Source organism: Hippocampus zosterae, chromosome 7, assembly GCF_025434085.1.
Source record: "Hippocampus zosterae strain Florida chromosome 7, ASM2543408v3, whole genome shotgun sequence".
In the NCBI taxonomy this organism is placed as follows: domain Eukaryota; kingdom Metazoa; phylum Chordata; class Actinopteri; order Syngnathiformes; family Syngnathidae; genus Hippocampus; species Hippocampus zosterae.
In genome coordinates, this window is record NC_067457.1 from 25,148,908 (window position 1) to 25,169,788 (window position 20,881).

The window sequence follows — 20,881 nt, forward strand, 5'->3', positions numbered from 1 at the left end:
CATTAGAACGTTGTGTCTTTCGCATACTCAAACAACACGCAAAACCACTCAGGGGTGCGCATCTCTCCAATAAAAGACGATTCGACGCACATCTCCAATACGGTGGCCAGGCTAGATTCAAAAACATCCTTTTTAAAGTGGAACGATTCCATTCAGTTTGATTGCAATGAGTTTCTTGCCGTCTCAAGATATTTGAAAGTCCGACAAACTTTATTGGGTCCCGTGCGCTGCACTCACATCTGTTGAATCCAAAGTTCGCTCCTCGTGCGGCCCTCATGGTGAAAATGATTAGCGTAATCTAATTCACGGCCACCCAGTGTCACCTCATCTCCATTTCCAGCGCGGCTCACAAAAGACGCGATGACCTGCGCTGTACATCTCCTTCCCAGGAAGACGCAAAGTGTTCACTGGCATTCCTTCGGCAATCCAATTAGGTTTGATTTCAATTCAATTACTGCACTGTTAGTGGAGCGGAGTGGAGATCACTTGAATGAACTTGACGCTGGAATTCCATTAGGCCCGCTCCCATATTCTGGATGAGAATATGGGAGCAGAAAGAGCGGGGACCATATGAAATATAGATATAGTTTTTTTGCCGGGAATGAAGTGGGGAAGTGTAACAGTCTGCTGGCCGCTGCTGAGGCGCTTGTAGTCAAACTGGGAAATCAACAGCAAAGTGCAGAGGCTCGCACGGGAAGATATGCGCGGCGTAGCAGCCCGCAAACAGCAAACTGCGAAGCAATATCTTTACCCCCGTCGCCTACCGCAGCTCGCAGCCTCATAAAATTGCCACCTCCATCCTGCAGATAAGCATGTGCACTTTATCGCCTCAAATCCACTGAAAAAAAATCGATGTATTTTTAAACTGTGTCGAAGATGAATATTTCCAAAATGTGACGCGTCCAAAAGTTTGGAATGATTTTGCAGTTCTCCACAATCAAAGTTGGAGCAACTGGGAGCCTTTGCTGTCATGCATAAAACACAACGCGGCAAAAAGACGGTCAAATCGTCACAATAACTCGTTTCGGGGCCTTACTGGATAGTGTGTGACTAGCAAGCTTATATTGTGTACACTAATTGAAGAAAATGCTGATTGGTTACAAACAGGAAGTAACTAGTCACAACAAAGTAACTCATTAAAAAAAAGACCAAACAAATGTAGTATGTGTATATATAAACGTAAATGATATCATTCTGATATACTCTACATCATGACAGCTTAAAGAGAAGAAAAGAAAAACCGGATATCCGCCGATCGGAATCTGATGCGTATCCGCCAATGAGACTACAGCATCATCGCAGAGATCGGAGAGACGCCAACGCAAGGTCGACATGATCGAATTACACCGACAACGTTATATCTTTGTTGAGAAGAGTCCTGAAACTTTTCGGACAAACCTCTTCTTACTCGGAATGGACATGCAAACAGTTACAAAAAACAAAACAAAACAAAACAAAAAAAAGCCCCAAATCTGATTTTGGCATTAAATTGCACTTGGGCATTCCCAACCAGTATCTCGGTGCAAAAAGGAAGTCTGTGTTCACAAAAACAATAAAGTTGATGTATCGGCACATCAGCAATCTTGCAACAATGACTTTTCTATATGCCCGCCCCCCCGCCAATATCACGCTTTTGAGAAAGCGGTCACACTTGAAGCAAAACCCGGCGTCTGCCCCAGTTCCTTTGAATGTCGTCGGTTATCCTTTCTGTGTCTGGCACAAACAAGGAGAGGCGCCCCCGTCGCATATGACATTCTATCCATTATCCATGAGGCGTCCATCAGCAGCAGTCACTCGCACCGAAACGGCCACACACTCGAATGCCCAAATTTCACACAAGCTTCTGTCAGTGAAAAGACAATCAGTGGTGTGTTTTTTCCCCCTGACTGGTATATGTGTGTGTGGGTGTGTGTGTGTGAAGCGCTGACACCTCTATGGCTACTCTATTGATTTTGTTGTCTTTTCCTAATGAGCCTTGCGTCATCCATCACCGCTCTCGTGCCAGTGCACTCAGGCCGGGCGGACTGAATTAAGAAGGCACAAGGACTCTCACCTTGCCACTGGCCGTATACATCACGGAAATGTTCCTGAACACCACATTCAAAAAGGTATCAAGCGCAACAATAAACACATCAATCAATAAATAAAGGAGATGCACGCACATCTGTTTGGAACGGGGAGTATAAGTGCATCCTGACATGATTTCAGGTCCCTTAGAGGCTGAACTTTGACCTCCCAGGCTTCTCTGCCTTTAGCACTGGCCGGCCTGGTCATGAAAATGTTATTACCTTGCTACCGCGAGCTAGTGGGGTGGGAGGCGGAGGGGGGGGGGGGGGGGGTTGCCATGTGTCGTGATGATGGAAACGTTTGAAGGCGTATAGCACCCATTACCGACTTGCACCTTTTGGAGACTGACGATGAAACACTTGCGCACTCCCTTCTCGCCGCCCTCAACTCCTCCTCCTCGCCAGGGCCGCAAATGACGTTTTGATGTTCCGCCCCGAGCCCGAAAGTGCGTTGTCACTCACCAAAATGTGTCTGGATTTATTTGGTAGTGAACAGTGCGACGATGTGCTTTCACAGTCTCCCGTGACCTAGATGCTCATTTCTTCCCTCAGTACTTCACAGCGCAGCATCAATTGTCACTTTCTGTATCGTGGAAGCCATCGGAGCCTCTTTAATGCCCTTTCATCCAATTGACTTTTTATAGAAGCGCATCCTAAATGTTATGTCCCGCCTTGTATGGATCTATCACTCAGGAGGCCATGCGGATGCTGAAAGGTTATTATGAGGCCCTCCAGAGTCTTCACGGTGGGCGGCATCTTGCATGTCTGTCGTGCGTCAACACCTACTTGCCACCAACGCGATCTAATGAGATCAAATACAGGTGTTGAAACTAAACACGTGAACCAAAAACAAGGGCGGGCAAAATCTCATCTGACCCTTCACATCCTGGTCACCACCTCTTTCGGCTCATTTCTCTTAAATTGCATCGCTACGGTTCCAAGAAATATATTTGTGTTTTGAAAACGGCAGATACGGGTACCGCGTTGCTCCCTTTTCCCTCTTCTTTTAAGCGTCAAGGTAAGACACATTTAACTGGGATTGATAGATGCCGATGAGTCTTAACTGGAGACGTTAACTTGAAAAATGTGCTCTCTCTATTGGATTAAGAGTCTCGGAAAGACTCCCGAATGTCTCGAAGAAACCATTTTCGCTGAGCAATTATTTATTACTGAGGCCAGTGGTTTAATATGGCATCTGAATTAAAAGGAAATTTACACCTCGTGTATTTAAAAGGACCACATAGATTAGCATACCTCCGATAGCTTAACACGAGCGATGGCGTACCGATGAGCTGAGAGAAGTTGACACTCTCGATGAAGAGCGCTTCTTCTGATTTGAGAAAATAATGAATGCTCGAAATGACTGGTCTAATTTTACCGAGTCCGCCCCTCCAGCCTCACCCTGAACCCATCTTTTGCTAATGGAACTGGACAAAGAGGCTCATGGGATAGCGTGTAATGACAACGCACCACCATAGGAACATCTCAATCGCCATACACCGGTCGAGTGTTCACCCTGGTGCAAGCATGGTTGACGCCGTCGAGCCAAATGTGATTGTTTGCAATGGTTATGAACAGACTTGGCCACATGCTGTTTTGTCATGAGACTGTCATGTGCCACAAAAACAGTTGAGTCCAAATCAAACACAATATGGCAGCGAATTAGCCGCAATTTTAACAAGGCGCAGCTTTATGCGCTCCCCCAAACATACACTGCGAAGGAACGCAAATACATGCACAAACACTCTGGGATATACACACACAAGCACCAAAGAGGCCTGCAGGCTTTGGGAGCTGTGCCCTGACCTTTGGTTTTGCAGTCAAAAGGGTGCTGTTCAGCGGCACACAACAGTGCTACTCATCCACTGTGCTCCTCTTGTAAATTTTGCTCTTTTTGAGAGGAGTCCTGTGTGTGAGGAGTTTGTGAAAAGAGGGAGGGGTGAATGGAGCAAGAGAACAGTGGGGATGCATCTCTCTGCGGGTGTGTGTGTGTGTGTGTGTGTGTGTGAGAGAGAGAGAATGAGAGAGAGAGAGAGCGAGAGAGAGAGAAAGCGCTGTGCCTCCAAGAAAACTCAAATTGTGCACGTTTTCTTGTTTGTGTACATGTGTCTAACATAACGGGTAATTCCAGTTTGTAAAAAATAAAGTAAAAATACAGCGGCTTTTATTTTCAGATAAAGTGTCGCCGTGAATGGAGCGGGGGCGCTCTCGTTCACGCGCTTGGTGGATGCGGCACATACGCTGTTGTTTGCGAACAATCAGTACGCTTTCAACGATTACGGTTTGGGTAAGTCCCGAGGAAATTGATGTGAATCACTGAAATGTCCCCTTGAAGCAATGAAAACGTGATTGTGTGTGCATGTGTGCGGGTGGGAGACCCTCCGGAATACTTATAAAAAGAGCAAAAGAACAAGGGATCCTCAGTGTGGGATGAAAACATCGAGCAAATCAAATTAGCGTGTCGAATGGACACACTTATTTTCATTATTCTGCATCGTTGCAGAGAGCCCACAGAAGAAATAACCTCGCGGCCTCACTCGCCTCAAAAACGCGTCTTGCTCCCTTCCACAGAATAAATGAAAATGTCTCAGCAGAAGAACTCCTCCGCGTCCGTTTAACTCAAATATGCCATTCGATCCAAAGCGTTCCCAATCACTGGCTAGGAATGCGCATCAATCCGATTTGAAGAGAATAAATCAATCGCTGATATCAAGGGAGGGGTCCGTGTCGGCCAGCTCCTCTGTTTTCATCGACGCTTCCTCATTAAAATGGGTCCGAATATGTAAATGAGAGTCGACAGCAAGGAAATATACAAGCCTATTACACAATTAGCATGAGCGCTTGACAAAGTAATAGAAAGTGACTTGACAATATTGGCACGCGCGTTAAAATTCATTTACTGCCAGACTAATTGTCCGAACTCCGCGCGCACCCGCGTTCGCCGCCGTGAGATTTGTTTGCATTGCATGTGACGTAAGCCACGTAACATCTCATCCCGCGACTGCTGCTGATCACCCGCGATCCACATCGCAACCAAATCTGCAAAAAATAATTGCATTGCGGATGATGATCCAATCAGATGGAGAGAGAGTGACGGCGAGGCCCGTCGTCGGTCCGACGCGATTACAGCGGCGGCGGGTCTCCGGGGAGTCATATCTTCAGATTTAGATTAAACCGCGTTCGTCCGACGGAAAGAGCCCCTCTTTAATACGGCTGTAGATCAGGCGCCGGCATAAAAATCTGAAATCCATCGACTTCACGAGCGGTCTATGAGGAGCTTGACGGAGTAAAGAACGATTGAATGAGTGCTGATGTGAGAAAAGTCAACGGAACGGCACCGAACAGGCATCCCGACGCTGGAAACACGCTGCAACGCTTTTTGGAAATCAAGCACACGGCGGTAAAAGGAACGATTTTTGTGGCGCGGTGGATGCGCATTTCGCAGTCGCTAATTCAATGAGAGCTCTCAAATGGAAGCTGTGGCCGCGCTGACCTATGGCTGCCGTTTGACTTCTAATCAGGCCCAAAAAAAAAACAAACCCCGCACATGCTCTTTGATTCATCTGCGGGGACACCTAAAATGCTATTGTACCGAATTACGGTTCCAACATCGGGCAGGATGCCGTGAGTCTAGTGCAGAAACCGTCGTTAAGGTGCGTGTTCTGGCTGGAGGATGCATCCCCGCAGGACCTCTTTCCGGGACATATGGCAGGAAAAATTTTGCGCGCTCCCCATAAAAAAAAAAAAAAAAAACGGCGTGAAAAACCAAACGAACAGCTGCATACGTTGCGAAAACATCAAAAGGACGACTTTAGTGACTCTGGCAGCCACCAATGCCCACTTATCAATTTGGAAAATCCTGTCACGCATGGAAATACTCGAGTATTCCGATATTATCCACCTATCATGACTTTAGCCCACTCGACCTGACACGCATTCCTGGCATTCGTCCTCCCCCCGCTATTTTACAAGAACTCGAGCGTCAGTCAGGTGCGGACTGGCCAGAACGAGGCCGATTCTCACGTAGGTCAATGTCTTCTGGCTCAGAATTGGAATGTGGCTCTGATACCTCCAACATGCAGAGATGTTTCAGCATAAGAGAGTTACTAGATGGAAAAAAATGTGTATCGTGGTTGTGGAATTTGACTGACAGTTGATAGACCGGTGTGGAACAAGTCAACCCCGCCCCTGATGAACAAAGCTTCCCACAGTCCCTCACCAAGGGTGCTGTGATGTCTCAATAATCTTGTGACCGCTAACTTCCAAATGATGCATTTGTGTCAGTCGGGAACATCGCACGCCACGACGCCAATGAAGACACGCGGCGCCGAAAGCAGATGCAGCGCACAGCTTGAGGCCAGCCTGCCCGCCTTTGGGGGCTCTTCTAAGAAAAAGACGGCTGGCTGATCACATGAAAATGTTCTTTCACGTGCGTCGCATTAGCGGCGCGTCCACAGAGAAGCGACTGTGACCCGAGCGAGGAATTTTCCTGCTGACGAGCATAAAAACAATGCGGCGCACTGTCCGCTTGGAAGAACAACATGGGACACTGTATCGTAGATCACCGCTGGCCTCAAGATTGGATTTAGGCTCTGACGGGGGGGGGGGGGGGGAATGAGCCTGAACCGCGACTCCGCTGGCGTCCGGCTCCTCGCGAAACAATATAGACGTGTCTCACACAGTGCGCTATTAAGACATAGAGCTGTTTTTCCACTCCTCTGACATCATCCATCTTTTCCTCCTTTTCACTCTCCCAAGGAAGAAAAAAAAAATAAAAATCAGGCTTCAGAAGACGTCAGGCAATCAATAGAGCGATGAAGGCTGTTGTTTTGAGCCCTGATATACAACGTGCACGCCAACACAAGAGTAATGACTACTATCCACGGGCACCGTAACACTCATGAATTATACTTTATTGGCCGCACTTGGTTAGATATACGACTCTCCCGCCGCCTCCTATGTACTCTGCGGCCGACGAAATTCGATACATGCATGAACGCACGCAGGTAAAAAGAAACGCTGATTGCAGCGCTGTTTGAGAAAGCGCCATAACCTGCTGGTTCTGCTGGCTTGGACAAAAAAAGAAAAGAAAAGAAAAGAAAAAAAGCTGATGAAAGCTTGGAAAATAACCGAACTAGACATTTTCAAATCAATACGTGTTTCTCTCGTTTTCCATCCGCAGCGCCGCTTGATGACCATTAGAACGGAATACACGAGGCGACACCGGCAGAGGTCTTGTACGAATCTGCAATCTTCCCGAGGGGGTTCATAAAGGGGATTGGTCTTGTGGGCCGGTTTCTTTTGACTCATTTAGGTCCCGATCGGTGTTCAGACGCTATCCCTTGAAGTCACGCAGTCAGCTTTGAAACCGAGTAGCCTTGACCAGAGAACACAACGTTCTGCTTCGTGGCTTGAATCAATCTCTAATGAACCTTTGCCAACCAAGAAAGGTGAGCATTCGCTCAGCGTATTCCAAATAACGAAGCCAAGCGTGCTTGCTTCAAGCTGTTTAGTTGTTTACTTTACAACGGTCACAGAAAACAAAGGAGAAACATTGTCATCGCCAACATAATTTTGTCAAATGAAGTCAGCTAGCTTGATGCTAACATCTAATGCAAAACACCATCAACGGGCTAACAGAAATTAGCATGGCTGTTACTGCATTTATCACCCATCACACACATGGAGCAGCAACACCAAAAGAGGACACAAGAATATTCATAGGCATGCCGTGTGGGGACAACAACTATGACTTTTGAGGACCACAGTTTGAGTCGGGGACCTTTTCTGCCTCTTCTTCTTGGGCCTAACTCGATTTGATATCTTCCAGTAGACCTCAATGCTACCTGGAATATTGGGGCCCAACGTGATTGGGACTCGGCTTAGTACTGTTAAAAACCCTTGACGAAAATTTAAAATAATCGGTCAAAAATTGTCAATACAGCTCGGGCACAATCAATGGGCTACTACATAGACTATAATAGACAACAACTCAATCATCCAGACAACTAAATTGCACTTGTGGGTCTTTACAAGGAAAAATCCCTCTGTGCATTCCAGTTCCATCACGCTTGTTCTGTTCAGGGTCACAGCAGGTGCTGGAAGTTATCCGAGCTGAAATGGCTTGCTCGCATATCAATCATTGATTTTATGATCACGGACTTGAAAAAGTCTTTTGCCGTCTTCCAGACCTTTTTCATGACGATGAGCTCACCGGCGCTTCCTTTCTTTTGAACGTACCAAACCGTTGATTGCAGTCTCTCTTCCAGTTTTTATGTTGCTTTTTCAGCCGAAGCTTTTTAAAATCAGGTCCCAGAGCAAAGACGCGGTGTGCTTTGGATCACGAGCCTTGTTATTACTTGTCCTTTGCGATCACTCTGACGCCAGTTCACCTCAGTTCCATCTGTCCAAAGAATCTGAATGCAGAACTCGGGATTTTTCTCTTGAAACACTCACACATGAACAAACACTCGACCGCAAAGTCTTCCTCGACCGACCCCACCGCAGAGATCCGACACTTCAGACCTTCTTGGCCGAGAGAGTCGACTCGTCACGTGACAAAGGAGAGCTATGCAAATGGTCCACACGTGTCGCACCACTTCATCTATTTATTTGCCGTACCAATTTAATATTTCTGCATATTGGTGGGCTGTCGAAGGCCGACAGTGATGCATGTTCTTGCGTGTTGCCGTGCAAAGAGAAGCAATCTGCTACAAGTCTCGCATGTTGCTGCTTCTTCTCAATGCATATTTTGTGCTGGCTTGGCAACCAAGCTGAAGGTCAGAAGAAAGTAAGGTGCCTTTATTGTGGAAATCGGGGAAACACATTCGGTGGAGCTAATGCGCGCCCGCATTTATCACCGCCACAATAAGGAGGGCTCGATAATATATCTCAGGCAATGTGGAGGGAATACATTAAATAGGGCTGCGGCCAGGTTTTATCTGAGAGGCTTATTTAGGGTTGATCTTTGTCATCGATGCAGCACAGTGACTTTTAGATATTCAAGGTGCCCGCCGCCGACTATCTTTTAAACTCATTCCGGCATGTAAATGCACGTTTATGAATCCGGGGCTAAAACTTTAATAACTCCCATCTGTCTCTTATCTTTAAAATAGGAGCCGCTCAGATATGAAAACCTCCCGAGACAACCAATTTGGCATTTAGCTGTCATCCCTTTAACACCTCGGCCTTCTATTTTTCCATACGCGAAGCTGGGGTCAAACGCTGAATTAGTGTTTTTTTTTTCCCTCCCTGCCTCTGATCCGGTGTCAGCCTTCAGATATGATCCCGCCCCGACACGGGGATGTCTGAGGTGCCCCCGGTGCTGACTGGCAGGCCTTGGAAGTGGGGTACCGACGTACAGTCTGCCTGCCTGCTACACTGACACATCCAGACAGACGGATCACTGAGGGCCATGACAGCTCGTTATTGCTGCAGTTGATAGAAGTTCACCGTTGGGATTTGTATCAAAGCTGCAATGTTTGTGTGCGTGCGTGTGTGTGAGCAAGCGGAGAAGTGTTGATGAGAGGTGAATACACTGGGGGAGGTGAGGAGGCAGCGACATTCTATCTTGAAAATGTGAGAAAGCATTCATGACTATAAACCAGGAAAAATGAACTAAAATAACACAAAGCAACTAAGTGTTCTGTTAAACTGAACTCCATCGACCACGGCATTACAATGACGGTTTTGTCCATGTTCTGTGAAGCTCAAAATTCAAGGAAACGACATTACAGAAAATCTAATCAAAGAGTCAACACAGGCTGAAACAAAGCAGGAAACTAAATATAAGCAAATTGACATCTCAGCACACCTGGACAAGAAAAGAGTGTCTGGCAGAAGCCGATTGGTTGACACGAGAAACGGGGCTGATGAGCTGTCATCTGCATGGCAGCGAAAGGAAATACCACGTCTTCGGACCCGTGGCCAGTAAACACAAAGAAAATAACAGGGGCCCCAAAACGGAACCATGTGGAACACCATATGCCATTGGGGCAGAGCGGGGCTCTCCAAGGACAACACGAGAAAGTTCTGTCGGCCAAATAGAATCTAAACCACTGAAGACTGCCCGCAATCAATCAAAACAACATCAGCAAAAACCCGTATCATGATAAAAGTCTTTTCATATGACACACTTACGTCCTATATCAAACTGTCAGCATTGAGGTCAAACTGTCATTCAACAACGACCGAGATAACTCTGAAAACGACACCTTGTCAACAACATCTTCATGCCATGTGATCCGGCCTCCAATCAGCCCTTTTCACGGGGATAGCCGAGGCAAATATTAGCTTTCATTCTCAGACACAGAAGCCTATTGATTCCAGCAAGCTCACCTGAAATGACTCGGTTTATTATTATTTGACCCACATTCAGCATGATAAGTGCTCTTATTGTATGTGTCCGCAGTTATGCAGCACGGCTTATTCAACACGTCGGGTCCATCGCATGGTCACGACCGAGACCGTGTGAGCGTGTCTATTGCTCCTGGAAAAGTGTTTGTTTTCGCTCAACTAAAGAAGAACGAAAAGAAGAGAAAAAAAATGGAGGCAGAGATGAACAGTGTTGGAACAGTAGAGGACAGCAGGGGAGTGATGAGTCATGTTTTGTCTGGATCTATGATTCATTCGTATATAACCGACTGAAGAGGGAGACAGAACATTCTGCTGTTATTGAGCAAAGACGTGACCCAAATAGTTGTGCAACGCGCACCTTTTCGGTTTTTCACATCATTCTGCCATCGCCGTGTTTAAAAACTTCCACTTTGCTGTTGTCGTGGGTCCTCGGTCTAAGCTGCGATCGTTTTGTACATTCAAGTCCTCACAGGCAAAAAGAAGGAAAACGACCAAATACTTTCAACGCTCATCTTCTCCATTAGAGATTCTCAAGCCATCGAAACAAACAATCTACAACCGGCGAGTCCACTCTGTCACAAACCGCCTGTCCTTTTCGCATCGATACGCGACATGGACAAAATAGTGAAAGAAGGAAACTCACAATGAAATAACTCGAAAGTGCCAAATGCATCTCGTCAAGCCAACAAAGGTTCTGGGGTAGAATGTTCCCTTGGACATATGACACAAAAGTGGATCTTTCTGGCAAGTCCAACAACGAAGCAGACGAATAAAAGAACACTCCACCTCCTGTGAAACATGGAGGAGGCTTTGTTATGTTCTGGGGCCGCTCTGCTACATCCGGCACATGGCACAATGGAATCAAGACTACCAAGGGATTCTTTCAGTGATCATTGTGCCTTTCCTTTCTGGAACTGAAGGCTACCAACAATGCGGTCCCACATGTGTATGTATGTTTTCCAGACCGCCGTCAATAAAGAGTGCCTCGGCCTTTTCCTTGGACCATGAATGCCGCACAGGGAGCGGTCCAAACAACATTGATTGTGTCTTTTACTGCCATCAATGTCGAGTCTCCGGGGGGGTTCCCGCCAGTCATAAAGCATTCAATCTGATTTTTTATTTTTTTTTTCATGAATAAATTCAACCTGCCTCATCTCGTTTATCTGATCCTGCTGTCGGTGGGTTGCACATTAGTCAGTCTGAAAGGTTAAAAAAAAAATGATATGAGCGGGATAGGCAATGCCTGACAACGAGGTAAACATTTGAGCCAAAAGGAGAAAATACAAAGATATTCATCAGTGTAATGTAACTAACGCCGCTGCCACGATTGTCGCCTGCGAGTAAAGATGATTTATAAATAGGCGCGGCGTTCCTGATTCGGCTTGCGTTGGTTTGTGTGGGGAAGGAAATGAACAGCTCACATTCTAAAGCATGTCACCCAAGGATTGTAAAAGAAGTTGAGTCGGCGTTTTTTTTGTCACCGTTCACGGCATTTCGTGGCGCCCAGCACCGATTTTACAAGCTTGCGTGTTCTTCGGACCACATGAAATGGACTTTTCAATGTTATTTGAGTTGGCGGCTACAACAACAATTTTTTTGTTTGAGGACGGATTTAGTTTTTTGGACTAAAATCACTTTGCGACGTATCTTTTCAGATTGTTGCTCTCGAAAACAAAGCTTGAGTGGGAAGACTTGATTACAGCTGTGATCAGAGTCAAGCAATCCCCCCGGTGGAATGTTTATTTTGAAATAACGATGCCCATTTTTAATCACTGGGTTTTTCTTGCCGTGCGCATGTTTGCTGTCCTTATGGGAGCCGGCGGGACTGTCAAGGCGGCAAAAAAAATAGGTGGCTTTCACCAGAAATGCTGCTGATGTGTCATATTTCAGGTGAGCAAACAACAGTCAGCTTACGGTGCCGCTTTCAGCTTTGTGCTTATCACATGAGGCAATTCAAGGCGCCCCGGCACATCACTCTTTTCCAGGTTTGTCTCTGCACGTTTACAAATGTGTGTGTGTGTGGGTGTGTGTGGGTGGCGGCATATTTGTGTATCTCCACACTCATGCCCATCGCTATTCATCTGCCGGAAATATGCATGGAGCGGGCAGTCATTGGTCTGTGAAAGTAAGATAACAGAAAGAGTGCACCTTTTTGAAAAAGACTGTAAGGGGGACAAAATCTTTAAGCACTTGACCCCCCCCCGCACCCCGCTAAAGAAAATGGCTAAGTATGTAATTTAAAAGTGTGAAATGTGATTGCATGTTTTTTAGCAGTAAAACCACTTGGAGATTTTCCGTGCGGCTCCATAAGGAGACTTTGAAGAAGCAATTTCATGTGATGTTAGGGCCAAATCCATTCCCCCGAAGCCTTTAAGCTGCCGCTGAAATCTCGCTGGTGCGAGGAGTTTGTGTCTTACTGATCGGCTAAGCCCCGGGCTTCTTTAGCCGCCTCTATTCACCACAGAGCGCCCCCTTATTTGGTCTTGCACACCTCCCCGCTAGTCACAAGTCAGGGTGGCAAATGACAGCAAGACAGGATTACTGTAGAGGTAAGTGCCAAGCTTCGATATGCCAGCCAAGGTTTTTTTTTTGTGCAATTTTCCTCTGCCTGTAAAAGAGGAATTGGAATGCTATTTTTTTTACATTGAGGTATATATAAAAGTGACACTGAACATAAAATTGATTTAAAAAAAAAGAAGTAGACTATTGTCTGAAAAAAAAAAAATTTGGAGCATGCTCCCATGCTTATCCTGGCTCTTTGTGTCACGTTGTGCCCGAAGCGATAGAATGATCGCTCCGTGCACAACAAAATAAGGAAGTGGATCCCCGAAATAGCAGACACAAAAAGAGATTTTGTGAGATAACAAAAGGAGTCTTTAATAACGAACACAAAATAACCCGACAGGGAGAATAACAAAAAGCGCTGGTCAAAATAGGGACCAGGGATAACATAAAAAGGACAACAGAAAACGCTTGCGGAAAAAGATAACAAGGAGGGTCAGATTAGATAATGAATATAAATTTCACTCGCAAGAGGAACAACGATGCGCAATAACAGCCACAAGGCTAAGAGGCAATGAATCAATACGAGTAGGAATTGGGCGAGAGAAATTTTGGCGCGGCGTGGAATTCTCCGGCAGTGAGTAGACTGCCAGAGCGTCCAAATAAAGGCTGAGCAATTACTCCGCAATGGGTGACAGGTGTGTAAACGGCGGGCAGAAAGCCCGCCCCCTGCTGGCAACCCCGGGACGTGACACTTTGCAGTTTGGCTGTACAATATGGTACCGCACTGTAGGCCCACAACTAAAATCGGACTTGCGGCAGTATTAAAAAAATTATAATAATAGTACTACTCATTATAATCACGCAGTCTTGGCTTTATGTCTGAAATGTTCTTAAGGTGAATATCCCTTAAATTAAAAACCAGCAACAAAGACGACGGTGATCAAGTGGGGGGGGGACACGGTAGCCGTAAATCCAGCAGAAGGCACGGAAGCCGTGCAGCAGTGGGGAAATAATCGGAGCTTCGCAGCCGCGTACGCTCCGTATTCCGTACGGCCCAATAACATTTGTTGATTCGTTACTTTCACGTCTGTATCCCTCACAGGACTTTGCCATAGTTTTTAATGACCAGCTTGTCTGCTGCCACGAGAACACAGCCGCCTGCTTGACTTCATTTTCAGCTTTCCTTGCAGTGAAACTCACGTCTCACACACACACACACACACATTCTCACCGAAGTCTCCATCCCTGCCCTCCTTGAGCTCCTTTTCTCTCCTTTGACGATCCGTGCCACAAACAATGATTGCGGGCCGGTAGCATGCGAAACAACAAGCAGCAAGTACTGCAACGGTGGCAGCAAGTCATCGATCATCCGCGGCGGCAGATTATATTCGGCGCAGTTTACAATGTCAAAAAAAAAAACTATAGTGGGATGGGCATACAAATGACATTACACGTTGCGCCCTGTCTCTTTGCTGTCTTGGCGATGGGGGGGGAAGAGAGGTCACATGGTTAAGTGAGGTCAGACATTGTGTGAGAGACTCACACGATGCACACTTAAATGTCAGCAAAGCCGCCGCCGGGAGGAAACATTACGGTAAACCCGATGAACTCGTGTTATCTAATCCCCTCTGGAATAGTCGCTCTCTATTCAGCTCATGCGTTCAACCTAAATCGAGCGTCGGCATGCCACTCTTTTTCTTCCTTCGGTGCAACGCCGTATGAATGAATCTTTTATTCCTATCTGCACACAGCGATTATGACACTCTGGCTGGGCGACGGAGCGAGCATTAAGATCAATAATTGATGCTATCACGGCGTATGACAGTAAGAGCGCTTCCAAAGTGGAACATGATTGGTCACACACACACACAAACGAGGGGAAGTTAGCCTGAAGAATGACAAAATAGAAATGGTGGGATGTCCAAACTGAAGGACCCGGGCCCACATCGAGCCGGCCACAGCGGTTCTTTTGGCCCGCTAAAACAACTAATATGCTAATAGCGCTAATGCTATACCAATATATTGGTTCTTGCTAAATTGATTTCTCATCTTCGTTGTGCCATGAAATCAGCAAAAATAATTGCAATTTTTTTTGTTCTTTCTCACCAAACTCACTCTTAAAATACATTGAACAATAGCCGCATCCTTTAAAATTCATTCATTCATTCATTCATTCATTCATCTTCCGAGCCGCTTGATCCTCACTAGGGTCGCGGGGGGTGCTGGAGCCTATCTCAGCTGTCTTCGGGCAGTAGGCGGGGGACACCCTGAATCGGTTGCCAGCCAATCGCAGGGCACACAGAGACGAACAACCATCCACACTCACACTCACACCTAGGGACAATTTAGAGTGTTCAATCAGCCTGCCACGCATGTTTTTGGAATGTGGGAGGAAACCGGAGCACCCGGAGAAAACCCACGCAGGCCCGGGGAGAACATGCAAACTCCACAAAGGGAGGCCGGAGCTGGAATCGAACCCGGTACCTCTGCACTGTGAAGCCGACGTGCTAACCACTGGACTACCGGGCCGCCATCCTTTAAAATTGAAAATTGAAATCCATCTATGTGGATCCATAAATGAATTTTTTTTAAAATGGCACACGTTTCACTCAAACATAACACTCGTTGTATGGGTGCATATTTAGAATACGGCACCCTACGTCCCTCGTTTCAGTTAGTGTAAACAGGAGAGATTGGACTTATCTCCGTGTATTGGACTCTCCACTAAATCAGTTCTGACTAACTCAAAGAATAGCTTCAGGAAATCGAAATCATCGCTTCCAAATTAGTCATCTGCGAAGTTACAAACAAATCAACGGGAAAAAAAAAACCTCATGCCGATGAGAACATCAGCTTCTGGCCTGAGGGAACGGGGCACAAAAAGTGGCGTGGCCCTGTCTGCGTGACTGCCTTCACCCTCATCTTTCATTTGCCCGGTCAAAACACTCAAGTTCCGTAATTGGCTGGACCTACGTAGCATAACTCCAGCCACATTTACCTCAGCGCCGCACGGCCTCGGGCAAGGTCTGAGCAGAGATGAACAAAACTGTCCGCACAACTCGCTTCTCATGGGCGGCGCCGCCGGGGGCTTTTAATGTGAAATCCAATCGTTTCAGGGTCACGTGATCTCTGACGGCGCGTCCGGATGTATTATTCAACGCCGCTGGACGTTACGGGCAGCCAGAGCGTGGACACTGGCAGGGCCTCCTCTGGATGCTCAAAAAGCAAACAGAAAAACACGTTTTGACACATTCCGCGAGATCTTGAAACTTGGAGAGTAACTTTGACCCCCCCCGCGGGGTCTTTTTAAAAGTCGCCTTGTCATTTTTAAGTACGGCTCATTTGACGAGCGCACGACAAGCCGTGCGTTAACGAATGTAAAATCGTCCATACAGCAAAGTGTCTGGGTAGAGGGGGCCAGGGGGGGGGGAAAAAATAAAAATGAAAAAAAGATTGATTGTGAATAGTTTTATGACTGATAAACAAGGCAATCGATCAATCTGTGCGTGCTTTTACAAGGCTTCCCAGACAGTCGGGAATAATTTGTCGTCTTGCCGCGTTAACCCTTCCGAGCGTGGAGGATGTGGATTAATTGTGAGAGTCCAATTGCAAGAGGCTTGGGTGTATTTTCCCCCCCTCCCCGCGCTGCCGGAATGATGAACGCCGCAGTTAGGGGCTGCGCCACAAACATAACAGCTGCAGTAAAACGTCGCCGTGAATGATTTCGCCCAGCGCGCGTCACACAGAGATGGCGCGGATTGCGCACGGTGCAAGTCGACTCTATTTCACAAATGCATTTCGTGCCGTGTTCGGGGAGGCCTGAAAAAGTCCCAACCCGGGCCAGATCGTGCGGCCATCTGCATGGGCCCATCTGGGATAGTCTATCACGAATGCTGATTTGGCCAGGAAGCCGCAGTCGCTAGACGCGCCGCGCCCTGCCAAGCCGGGCGCCCGCCAAGACCAGGGGGAAATATTCGCGCAGTTTTCACAGCTAATTGTCAAACATCATCATTAGGAACAGATCAGTATGCCAGAAACGGATCAGCATCTGAAACTTTTGCCCGATTAAACTGCCGCGCCGCATTTCTCCGCGGGGACCCCGGGGGCCGCATCGTTCATTCATTTCATGTCTGTGCTCACATTTAACTCATGCGAATGGTTAGTTTGCGCCCGTGAATCCGGATCGTTGTTGCCGCGCTGGTAACTGCACTCCAAGTTTTAAAAGTGCTGCTGTCCACTCCTCGCAATTATTTCCTGTTTACTTACTTTGCTGTGATGGAATAAATGGCAGAGTTGATTGTGCCCAACTGTGTCTGCTCACAATGAAAAAAATATATATATATTTTTTAATTTGGTGATATTTGATAGCAAAAAAATCAGCAAAAACTGGTGTTTGTCCATGAACAGACCGAAACATTTACTGCTTCAATTAGAATTGGGATTTTAACAGTCGCGCAGCAGCAACAGTACCTCCCCATCTTCAGCCAAAGCCAAATACATTTTGCGATTGAGCACCGCAATGGAAAAACTGCGAGCGTGTATCGGGATTTGAGGCTCCGCCTACAATATACTGTCCTGGTGTGTTATTATTATTATTATTATTTTTTTATTTGAACTATGATAAAATAAAAAAAATGTGGCCCGGTAGTCCAGTGGTTAGCACGTTGACTTCACAGTGCAGAGGTACCGGGTTCGATTCCAGCTCCGGCCTCCCTGTGTGGAGTTTGTTGTTTTCCCCGGGCCTGCGTGGGTTTTCTCCGGGTGCTCCGGTTTCCTCCCACATTCCAAAAACATGCGTGGTAGGCTGATTGAACACTCTAAATTGTCCCTATGTGTGAGTGTGAGTGCGAATGGTTGTTCGTTTCTGTGTGCCCTGCGATTGGCTGGCAACCGATTCAGGGTGTCCCCCGCCTACTGCCCGAAGACAGCTGGGATAGGCTCCAGCAACCCCCGCGACCCTAGTGAGGATCAAGCGGTACGGAAGATGAATGAATGAATGAATGAATGAATGAACTATAAAAACATGGTGCGATTATCAGAGGAGAATAGCCGTGCAAATGGTAAAACAACATATACGGTTCTGACGACCGGCTCCGGCTGGAACTGACTTATGCGTAAAACTCCCCGAATTTCTTTTTGGGTGTAAATGAATCGGGACGTTGGAACGCCATTCACACTGCGCCGATTGAAAATTGCAACAAATGGGATGGTGCAAAAAGTATTGCAACACCGACGAGACGGATGCGCATTCAAAGGTTCAGAGAAGGTCAAATCGAGCGCAGCGTTAAAGGTTACAGTGCATTGGAGGTTCAGCCCGAAATGTCACCCCTCAAGCCAGACAAAAAAAAAAAAAGAAGACATTCTATTACCTTGACAGCAAGTTATCGTCAACTCAAATCAAAACAGTCGTTTTGGATCCGACTGCCCGAAATCGAACTGAGAGGGCCATTTTAACATAACATCACCGCGAAAATGAAGCAATGAGTCAAATAAATTGATTGGAGTTGCCACAACTGTATTTCAGATGTCTGACTACAAGCGTCGACTTCGGCGCATCTCATGTTTTAATGACGGTAATTACAGCTATAAAGGAGACGCACAGATATTTCATAACCAACTCAAATGACCGACTTTACTTAGCAGACCTGCATTGACTTTTATATCCCGTAGCTTGCAAGCTAGCAATTTTAACGGCCCCGGGGCTCTAAAAGAAAAGCATTTACAGCAACAATGGAGCATTCGAACCCGAAGGACCAACGGGGGCTGGGAGGAAGCGAGGTGTGGGGGGGGCGGCATGTTCTATTGATCGTACCCAATCAATGGCTTTTTATTTATTTATTTTCCTCCGCTTGTGTTTAAAAAGCAGTATTAGCTCGACACGCGAGGTGGGGGACTAATTAAAGGCTCCCTCAAAGAGATGTTGGACTAATCAGTGTGTCGACTGCAGCCTACTTTCATGAATAGTTTATCCGAAATGGTTTGCATTCATAAAATCCTCATCATGACCTCAACTGAGTTCACGCCGCGGCAACGGGGAGCCCGCGAGTTTCTGCACGAGTCGCTTTGTTTGCATCGTGCTGGAGTCTGTGTACACTGCACTCAGAATCAGACTAACAAAGCTTCAGCATGAAACGCGTTTCTTGGATTCTTTTTCCTAAACGAGGAGTGCTTGTGAACAACCACAAAGTTAGCCAGGTTGCGGGCTCTTCTGTAGAAATTGGCTTTTGTCATGATCATTTTGGAATTCAGGTGGCCACTTCGCAACACCGAGGCCTCCGACTCTCATTGCCCTCCTTCACTCATCATTTTTTCCCTCAATTTCTTTTTCAGCGGGTCCTGCGATGTGCCAGCCCGCCGCCTCCAACGCGGGTAATAACAGTTTTATCAGTTGAACCACGTTGCCCATCTCCGGGCCCGGGCTCGTCTCCAATCCCGCCTGCCTGCTGTTTGCTTTCGCTGCGCCCAGCTAAAAGCGGACGCTCACAAGAGCCCCTTGTGGAGCCGTGATGCGTATGCAGCCGAGCCGCTCGCTGCCTGTCCTGAAACCTCTCCAATTTTTGCATATGGAACTCACCAGCCGACGCCTATTTCACCGACACCTCCGGTCGTCCAACAACGACCCGACTATTATGATGTGTGCTGGGCCCTGAAGCAAGGAAGAGTTTGTAAATCAAATGCACGGCATGAATCATACGAACGAGGGCCAAATTCAAACCCCCTTGATACGCGGGTGGACGTAACAAAACCGCAGTGGCGTTTCTGCACTCACATCACAAGGCGGAACCAGAAGGTACATACTGTAGTTGAGGTCGAAAAAGTATCAACTAATAACATCTAATTACATCTTGAAGCCATCACCAGATCACAGACTTTTCTGTTCTCCGTCTAAACATAGAAGCAGGGCCTTTTTCATAAGGAGCCGTGGTGCTGAATCTGCAAATTATATTCTCGCCGTCCTCCCGGGCTGACTCGTAATTGTTTGCTTTAGCAGGCTAACGTTTCCACGTTGTATTTATAGGTGTCCAGGCCAAGAGAAAGACCGCAGCGGCTCCATAAATAAGCGGCAGCGAGCGTGGCCCGCTCGTTCCGCAGGCCATTACCTGGAGACGCCTCGCAGGTTAGCGGGCCTCGGCCTCGCAGGCCACGAAGGCCAGGTGGTGCAGTGAGAGCGAGAGCGAGAGACACACACACACACACATACACGTCTGAACTAATAACGGGTGCATTGCAAGAGCCGCATCCAAATTCTGCCTTTACAATAAAGTCATTACGGCATAAAGTGAATTGAAAAGTTTTTTCTTGTTGTTGTCGTATCTAGACCGGGGGTCGGCAACACGCGGCCCCAGAGCCGCATGCGGCTCTTTAGCGACATCTAGTGGCTCCCTGGAGCTTTATTAAAAAATGTTTGAAAATGGAAAAAGATTTTGATAGTAGGCTTATTGTAAATTTCCCCAGTGTGAGACAAATAAAGGATATCTTATCTTATATAGCTCAAGTAGATCTGGATGCATGTTGCAGCTCCGAAAAAGGAGAGCTGTGGTGTTGCTTTTTTAAAACGTACACTTTATCGATGCTTTTCACAGTCTCGACAAACACAGACACGTCTGCGTCCGACTCCGTGCCTTCCCTCTTCTCTTTCAACTCGAGAGGCGTTCAAAGACCGCCTCCGAAAAACGGAAATCCACAATCACTTCACTAACGCTAAGAAAAGCGAAAATAATGCACCGAACCAAAAAAAATAAAGCGTGGAAATCACAACAAAAATACTGTGGGGGCGTTTGGGAACACACAACAAAGGAATGAATAGCAAAAAATTCCGAGACAGGAAGTCTCCTACATACATACAGCATGCGTTTCTCTTCATTGTACGTTTTATAGACAGTGTGGACGTACCCAAAGCTGTCACACGGTGGCACTTTTTTTCTGTGTCAGCCGCATATGAACATTCATGTTGT